This window comes from Anopheles merus, unplaced genomic scaffold (genome assembly GCF_017562075.2).
Source record: "Anopheles merus strain MAF unplaced genomic scaffold, AmerM5.1 LNR4000228, whole genome shotgun sequence".
Lineage (NCBI taxonomy): Eukaryota > Metazoa > Arthropoda > Insecta > Diptera > Culicidae > Anopheles > Anopheles merus.
This window is the reverse complement of record NW_024427808.1, coordinates 49224-58921: the sequence shown is the minus strand read 5'-3', so window position 1 is coordinate 58921 and position 9698 is coordinate 49224. Positions and strand designations below refer to the sequence as shown.

At 50.4% G+C, this 9698-nt stretch overlaps 1 pseudogene; it reads left to right on the top strand.

Annotated features, from left to right (window-relative positions):
* Window positions 1-976: 976 nt before the first annotated feature.
* On the top strand, window positions 977-6082 carry LOC121601926 (annotated as a pseudogene).
* The last annotated feature ends 3616 nt before the right edge of the window (window positions 6083-9698 follow it).

Genomic DNA, 9698 nt, shown 5'->3' with positions numbered 1-9698 from the left:
TAGAATCTCGATGCTGCCGAGGTGCAAGGCGGGACAGGACACTATTGCCATTGCGTCTGTGAGAGCTGGGTGGGGAAGCTAAAATCAGCAACTAAGCTTAAAATATGAGCCAGATTTCGCTGACTTCGCCAGCGTTGGTCCACGTCCTCGCTGCCGAGAGCCGATTGAAATGTGGCTTAGCTGGCTGGGCGGCCGGGAAAACGTCCGCTTAACACACACCCGGGCTATAATATCCCCCAAGTCTGTCAATCAACTTCAGTGGCAAAGCGGGGGGGCGAGATGGGCGTACGTTTCGTTGCGGCTTTCCCATTGATCTTCGCGTCACGCGTGGTGTAAAGTAATTTTCATTTTTGATTGAATATGACGGAAGTTAATTGTTTCTTTGGCGGAGGAACTGAGTGGCGTCTGCCGCAGCTACACCAATTTTCGTTCACCAGTGCCTCCGGGGTGCGTTACCCGGGAAGTTTCTTACGTTACCGGTAGCCACGCACGGATGCTCCAGCTCTGCCTCCTGGAGGATGTAGCGCACGCTTCCAAAACACACGCACACGGAAACACACCCCTGCGGGGATTCGAATATGCTGACGCAAGGGGAGCGAAAGGAAATTGTGGGCTCGAAGAAAGAACAAAACCACGCTGGTAGACACGCTGGGAAAGCTCAAAGGATCTTCTTTCGATGCTGCTGCAGGGCAGGTTCGGCTTTCAGCTGCAGAGTGGACGTGCCTGGGCTGCCGAGCGGTTCGGTGGTTGTAGGCACAATCGCGTTGGTGCTGATGCTTATGCTCACTGGCGCACCAAACCTTGGCACCTCCCCGGAGCAATCAGCTTTGTTAGTGCGGCAAGTGTTTGATTCCGTTCCGGTTCTCCCCGTTCTCTGCCGCTGCAAGCCCGTCTGATACTGTGTGTTGTACTAATGCTTGTTTTCTTCTTCTTCTGCTTTCTCTCGTTCTCCCTATGCTCCTCATCCGCTTCACAGATTGCCTTCATCTGCAGCTCTACCGGACTCGAAGGATCGCTACAAAAATGGTCAAACGAAGGCATCGCTCTCGCTGCAGCACTTTCTCGGCGTGGAGTCGGGTTTCACGCTGGACAAGGAGTCCAACACGATAGCAATCATCTGCCAGGACGTGATAGTCGTGCTGGCATTCGATACCCGCGAAAGACTGATACAGTGGCAGGTGTGGTTTTGGTTGCGTTTGGTTCCTTCTATGATAATCACACAAACCCCCCTGGTGCTTCGATTCTTTGTTATACCCGCAGGTGAAGATATCCAACAATCTTGGGGACGATCTCCAGTACCTGGTTCTGGTGTCATCGGCACCACCGAAAGCGAAACTCTCCACCGGACCCGCCCGGATGCACATCCAGGATCATCGGTTCTGTCTGACCACGGGCGTTCCTCCCCGGCTGACCGGGCTATGGCAAATCGAGCACTTAAGGTGAGCGAAACACATCAAACGTGCTGTTGTTGGGGAGTACAATCAAACTAACCTATGCTTTGCTCCCTTTTCCGCCACTGGATCATGCCTTGGACAACGCAACAGACGGTACGGTGTGGTGGACAATCGGTTTTGCTTCGAAGGTGGCTCGAGCTGCGGGAAGGGCGAGGGCCTGTACGTGTTGTGACGGATCTGGGCGAGGAGATCACGCACACGTTTAAGCTGGCGTCGCAGGGCAAGCTGGCGAGCAAGAAGCGGGCAACGGCAAGGAAAATTGCAGGTAAGTAGACACAGTCATTTCTGTTTTCTTTTTTTTTTCTTTTGGTAAAGTGGATTTTCCCACCAACTTGTCAACCGGAGCTAATGGAATCTGTTTGCTCTGTTTTCTATTTTCAAAGCTCTCGACAGTCCCCGCAAGGGCGCAGAATCACGCTCGACGAACTACAACGACGAGATCTGCACCGTGCACATCGAAAACTCGAGCTGCACCTGCCGGAACTCGTACTGGCCGTCGACGGAGTCGCGCGACCTGGACAGCAACTACGGCTGCGGTGATACGGCCTCCGTCTCCGAGTGCCACGACAGCATCAACGATTTGGACTCGTTCCCAAGGTAAGTGTTGCTGCAGCCCACCAACCCACCCAGTGTTTTCCTTAAACTTTGATGCATTATCCTGGTCACGGCACCAACTGTGGTTGTGATTGAAGAAGCTTTGTGCTTAGAAAACGCTCTCAACCCCTCATAAACCTTGTCTCGCACAAACATAGGAACACGGTGGCCAATCTCGAACGCTGCATGAGCTGCATCTCCAAGCTCGGCGCCCCTTCCATGTCGCGCAGCTCCACCGTCACCGGGACACCCGGGGCCGTCGCCCCACTGCCCGCCTGGCACATGCTAACCGAGCACAACAACCACATCAATCAAACGCACAAACTGCCCGCACCGCAGCTAGCGCTCGACCGGATGTCCCTGTGCTCGCACGGCAGCAGCAACAACTCGGAGTACTCCATCCCCCGGCAGACGTGCGGCCCGGGTGAGCCGAGCTGGTACGAGAAGGCACCGAGCGGACAGCAGCAGCCGGGTGCACCCGCCTGCAATCACCATCGCTCGACGTCGCCCTGCAGCTGTCCGTCCGTTCCGGCCGACCACCAAAACCGCGAGACATTGCGCTGCACATAACGGCCCCCATCCATACCGCCATCAGTATGTCGACCGGCAAAACCCCCCAGCAGCAGCAGCACAGCGTCGGCCCGTACGAAAACTACGACATACCGAAGACGCCGGTCGCCTGCGATGGCTCGTCGTCCGGCTGCACGCCGGGCGAGAACTACGATACGCCGAAAAAAATACAAGAGTACCTGTCGAAGGAGGGCAAGGATGCGGTGGACGGTGCGGGCAGCTACGGCAACTACGACATGCCCATGTCCCTGACGAAGGCAGTGTGCAGCTGCCTGTCCGGTGGGGCGGACGCACCAGCCCTTCAACCGCCGCTGAAAGGGCCCGACCGGGGGTGGACTGTACCTGCCACCGGGTGATGTCGTGGGCGGACAACTGGATCTCGCTGCCGCTGTGCAAGCGGGGCAACGGGATCGAAACACGGCCGCCGTGCAGGTGAACAAGGTGAAGCTGAGCGGGGAGGGCAAGATGCCGGTGATGGATGCGAGCGGTGCGGGCGACGGGGCGAGCGGCGCGATCTACGCCACCGTCGATGTGACGAAAAAGATCCGCAGAAGGCTGGAGCAGGGTGCGTGCGCGTGCGAGGAACCGCTGGTGACGCAGCCGCAGGCCAGCGGTCCGAAGCAGCTGCCCGCCAGCTGCTACGACAACTACGAGGATGTGGAAATCAAACCGGAAGCGGCGGTGGCGGCGGCAGCTGCGGGAGCCAACTACGCCAATCTGGAGTTTGAGCGGTCGCTGGAGAACTACGAAAACTCCAAGGAGGTGCTGCAGCGCGCTGGCTTATGTCTGGCGGGGCTAGCGAACGAGGACGAAGAGGAGGAAGAACCGCGCCTGTGCCACAAGTGTGGACATCCGAGCGTGAAAACGCCCGACACGGACACGGAGAATCGACACGGAGACGGTGCGGGAGGTGCAGAGCAACCAACGACGACAGCGTCAACGGACGATAAGCAAGAAAACTACATGATGATGGAACCGGGCAACAAGAAGTCCAAGTTCCCGGGCTATATTCCCATGTCACCGGCCGCTCCGACCGGCGCGTGCGGTGCAACCGAACCGGGCGACGGAACGGTATCCCCAACCGCGCCACCGCTCCCCTCCAAATCGGACCTGCTGAAGCAGCGCATGAGCCGCATCATCGGCGAAAAGTCGGCCAGCAATCCGAGCCTGTGCGGGCCGGCGGTGGACCGCAGCCGGAAGCGAATAGACGACGAGTCGCGCGTCCCGGGCAGTGCGATGCTGCGTGCCACCCTCGCTAGCCCGTACGCCCGCAAGCAGCTCATGGACAGTAGCGATCTGCTGCCCGCCTGCGCTGCGGAGAAGGCCCGCCTCTCGCCCAGGAAACGGTCCGCGTCGGCGGAGTCGTCCCGCTTTCTGGACGCGGACGGCGACGAGCTCGAAAGCCCGCTCAGCGGGACGGCTTCCCCCAGCACGGAAACGCTGCTGCGCAAGACGCCAACGCCCGGCTCGGCGACGGCCCTGCGGCGGTCGTCCTCGCCGTGCGTCCACCAGGAGATGGAGGTGTGCGACAAGTCGGCAGCGGCGGCCACCGAAGCCGAGGACGACCTGTCCGCCTCGACGAACCCGGCCTCGAGCCAGGCCTCCCAGTCCGTGTACATCCGGCGGTCGGAAAGCGTGCCGTGCAAGGCGCAGAACCGGGACAGCTCCAGCTCGAACGATTCCGGCGTGTCGACCGGCTCGCTGCGGCAGCGCGGCACCGACTTTACCGACTTTGAGCTGCCGCTGACGACGGCCATGTCCGCCCGGCGCCACCAGCGGCACGTGCTGCCCGCCCAGAACTGTGTGCATGCGTCGCTGCCGCGCCGCTCGAAGTCGTTCGATCCGCTGCGCGAGCTTTCCTTCCAGTTCCAGAAGGTGCGCGTGCCGGAGAAGAGCACTTCGGCCGAGGCGGAGGTGCCGGTATGTCCGCCCAAGGTGAAGGACGCGATGATGGCCGGTGGTGTGCCTGGTGCGCCGTACATCGATTCGCGCAGCACCAGCAGCGGCACGTCCGACATGTCCGACTACATCGAGACGCTTTCCCTCTCTAGTCACAGTTCCTCCGATACGCCCGAAGGCATGAGGTAGGTTGCGTTTGGGAATGCTCATCATTCGGAGTGTGTGTTAATAATGCTGGATTTTTTTGTTTTTTTGCCCCCTTGCACATAAAGGCACATCCGACAGGCGACGTCGACGCTAAGGCCACGCTCTGGCAAAGAGTATCAAAATATCGATCGCTCGATACTGTCGCTCACGCAGGCGAGCACGACGGACGCGATCAAGATGCCGGGCACACCGTCCCAGCTGCGCGGGCTGCTCTCCTGTTCGGCCAACTACGCCAACATCACGCCCGTGCCGGAAAATGCCGAGTCGCCCAGCCCCGGCTACCAGAGTGGCACCTCGCCGCAGGACGCACAGGGTCAGCATTTTATGTTTAAGGTGAGTAGGCATGAATGTTTCATTTCATTTAAAAAAAAATGTCGTCGTTTACTGGATTTTCCTGGAGTTATCATAGCTGTGGGACACTTTATTGACTCTTTCTGCTGTGAAATGAACTTAATGTAATTGGAATAGCACCCTTGTCGTACAAATCCAATAGGAATTTCCAATGAAGCTACCATAGAGCCCAAATTCTATCGTTTGAAGTTCCCTTCCCATAGGAAAGGGTCAAAGAAGTGTTCCACAACTATGAGAACCCCTGAAAAACCCTGTAATAAACCGATTAAAGTATGAACGCCTAAATGTATGTAATGTTTGGGGATTTTATTCATATAATTCTCTGTTCTTCTTTTGATGCAATATTAGCCTACCTTCTAGGCGTTAAGCACTTGAAGCTGTAATTATGATAAGCGGGCAAGGATTTATTTTAACATTAATTTATAAGTTAAGAATTATAATTCTGGTACATCAGAATGATGTGGAATATTATTTTATTTATTTTTTAATTACCATGAAAAATACATTACATACATTAAGGCTCATACGCTGACTATCGTGTCCTTATCAAAAACATCTTCACTAATCGATTTAAATCAATTATTTCTCATCTATTGTTGTTGCAGAACTCATCGTAAAACCAAAAACACACAACCTGCAGCAGCAACGCCAAGGTATTGTACAGATGATTTCATTAATTTTAAGGATCGTTAAACGCACTTGTCTGCAGTGTGTTGAGCACGAGGTGAAATAGTCACACCAAGAACGACAACAACAAAAAAAACAAAAAAAAAACAAAAAAACAGACCCAAAAACATTCAATGAAAGCAATAACATTATGAAGTATAAAACATTTGTTTTTGTATGTTAGTCAGTACGAATGGTATAAAAAAGAAAACTAGAAAATCAAAACAACCAAAACCCCAGTACTCCTGCAAACGTTAGTGGAAATTGTACAGGTTTTTGTCCTTAGTTTGCTACCTTAAAAACGAGTCCCACACACGTTCGTCTAGGAACGTTGGCGCAAGCAGCAAGAAGCATTGCTTATATCGATGCTGTAATATAAAAAAAACGCAAACACATCTACAAATGCGCTTGGGGGCGAGGCTTTTTGTTTTGTGCTCTCCCCCAGCAAACCACCGGCAGCAAACTCCTCGCGCCAGAGCCAGTTTACCCGGAGACAGAAAAGACATAAAAATTGATCGCTTACATTGCAAGAAATCCCACCAACGACTGATGCCACCGCCGGGCCGGGAGGAAGGAACAGCATCTCACGAAAACGGAAAGAAAACGCCCGGAAAAGAACGAATTGCAGTTGGGTCTGTTGTTACCGGCTGCTGGCGTATTGTTGAGCGCGCCCGCTCACTCCGGTGTGCCGCCGCGTCGCTCTGTTTGATTGTAATTATTTAACCTTCCGATCCTGGAAGGCATTACTCGTGGCCCGTTCCCGTTCGTGGATTACCTGGACCCCGTGAAGCGCCGTGAATGTGTACCGTGGTGAAGATTTTCCTTCCCATTGTCATCACACCGTCACACCGTCCCAGTGATGATTGGAGCAGCGAAGAAGCGAGGCGCAAACAATGGAAACATATTCTCCAAGTGTTTTACCGTCTTCTGCTGTGCAGGTGCGGACGGAATTCATCTCTGTGTTGGGATAAAGGGAAGGGAGAATAAACTGGAAGAGGAAACGGTACAAAATGGAGACAATGATGCGAAAGAATTGCTTCCTTGTAAGTAGCACAGCATCCCCACCCTCGAGGAGGGAAACAATAATAAGTTTCCGATGAGAGCGGCTGTGGGGCTGTGGCAGTGTGGCTGATGGGGTGGCCTATGTGTGTATATATATTTTCACATTCCCCAAAAGTGGGTGGAAAATCGTAAAAACAGATAGACTTCCGTCATCTAGGGGAATGTTACACTAGAGTTGGTAAATAAAATATTTCCCATCCACCGAGCTGTGTTTCACCGAGATGTAACTTTTGTGACATTCACACACACACACAATCGATATTGTGTGATAAACATTGATCGTTACGATTGAGCTCTCTACCTGTTAGATGGCGTGTTTGCCGCGTGAGCTGTTTCGTCTTTGGGTGAACATACTTTTTTGAGATTAAAACAAACACCGCCACTTCGGGTGGATGATATTGGTTGATGGCTTTTGTGTCGCTACTGTTTGCTGAGACGGAAGATGTGGGCTGGACATTATTTCAATATTTGCACATTGCCATGAAGGTTGAAGGTGGGCCAAATATTTGTGCATCCCGAAAACTTCCACTTCTATTTTCTAACAAATCAAAAATGTCACCAGCATCATTGTTTGTCGAAGAGACCATGTAAACATGTAAAGTTAAAAACAGTCGTGGGTAAACTTAAAAGTGGATTTTGTGCAAAAAAGAAACAAGTAAGCGATTGATTTCTGTAAATAATAAGTAAAAAACATACAAAACAATGCATATATATATACATACAAATGAAAACGAAACACACAACAACTGAAGCAAATCTCAAAGCTGAAAGAGAAAAAACTGACAGAGAAAACATGCCAAAAACAAAAGCGAGACAAAAGCAAAGCCGAAAGGGAAGTATCTGTAGTGAAAGCGAATCGAACTTGTTGTTAAACCTAACAAAGCAGGAGCACAAAAACTGAAGAAAAAAAAAAACATATTAACTTAAATATGGCGAGCGCGCAAGGAACGTGCAATGTAGATAAATGAAAAATGTCATACGTCATGCGTCTCTCATCAGCTCAGCAGCCTGCTGCAAATGCAAATTGTTGGGGCAATCTTTCTCCTTTTCAACGTCTCCGTTCAGCCGACGTGCGTTTACACTGCAACTATACATGAAAACTGACTGAAATCATCCAAGCACACCTTTTTCTCTCATACCTCTTTCAATGTCCCCTTAAACCATTACCATTGCTCTATTTTCACAATCTGCCCGTAATCCTTAACGGCTACGCCATTCGCTAGAACATAAACGAAAGAATATGCCTTAAACTTTATTCCTGATCGAACACTACACCGACATATGCATACATTCGTTTTCTGTGAAGATTTATAGTTTATTCAACGAATAACAAAAAAAAGCACAAAACATTCACCACCCATTTCATCCGAAGGTTTTGGCATTGAAAGGATTTGTTTTTTTTTTTTGTAGAATGATATACAGAAAACATTCAGAGAACCTTCACACATTGCCGGAATCACGAGAATCAAGAAAGAAAGAAAAACGCCACAAAAAATGATAACCTGTAACATATAAACTATCCCACACGCAAACGCAAAGCTATGTGCGTAAAATAACATAAGCCAAGCAAATAATCCATTGTTTAGTATTACTCAAACCAGTGAGTGGAGAGCAAAGAAAACAAAACCAAAAAAAACACACACACACCCCCACTTACACCTGTAACCAAAGTTAGCACAATTTTATCGCCACACGAAACAACTGAAACGGACAAAACTTCCGACTGCTGCCGAAAGCACGCCCTCGGCTGCCCCGGGATTGATTTTTACCCGGACCTGTCGTGTGTTTGCGGGGCAGCGGGCTCGTAGATGATTTTAACGAACGAAATCATTCAAAAAAACAAACCCCCCCCCCCCCCCCATTTAGCTCTGGTCACATTCAAACTCGACAGCTCTAATAGAACGCTGAAGCAAATGAACGGTGTTTGCTGACAGCAACACTGCTGCTGCCTGTTGTAGAAAGACAGTGTCCATCACGGTGTGAGGACAGTTTTACAGAGTGTGTACCACCCGTAGCAAGGTGCGGTGGCTCCGCATTTTCCGGAGTCAATTTCGAGCAATGTTTGTTTCTTTTTTCTACGAATATATGTACACGTATATTCTATACAGGGAAAACCATGGTTTAGCAAAAGGGAGAGAGCGAGAGAGCGAGAGAAGCAAATACATTTAAAATCAAATTTCAGTAGGAAAAATCGAAAGCGAAAGCTCGTAAATGAGCCCAGCGGAGCGGAGAAACGGAAGAAAACGTTCGACTTAAAAGGGACGGGCTGAACGGTTTAAAGGTCTTAGTTTAGGTGTACCATTTTTTGCTACCAATTTTACACACCGGCATAGCAAAACCGGGCTTGCTGGTCGGTCGGTACAAATAAACAAAAACGAGTAGCATCGGGACATTCAACACAAACGCAAAATAGCATTGAAACCAGCACTGGATGGAAGAGACAAACGATGAGCGTCGATAGGAGAGCCAACACGTCCCCATGTTGTAGGACAAAATTAAGAAAACAGATGTATCAATTGGTTTATATTTTACGAAAGACATTTGAGTGTGTTTGAGTTTATTGGAACGGAACTCCTGAGCGGTGCTCCACCACTTGTTTGCATGGTAGATTTTTAATCAAAGCAAAACTTATATGCAATAATTTATAATACGTTTCCATTTCACTTTACTTCTATTCTTGCGAGAAACAAACAAAAAAGGTAACGAAAAGAAAAAGGCGAGATGATTCGAAAGCACAGATACACTGATGTGCTTCCACAGTTTAGCGCTGCGTTTGCGTACACACGATGTGTGTCTGATACACGCAAGCCAGGTGTTTGTAAATAGGAAAAAAAAAACAGTATGTAAAACCAAACGAGCAAACCCATATTAACACTATTTGAGTATTTATTGGAT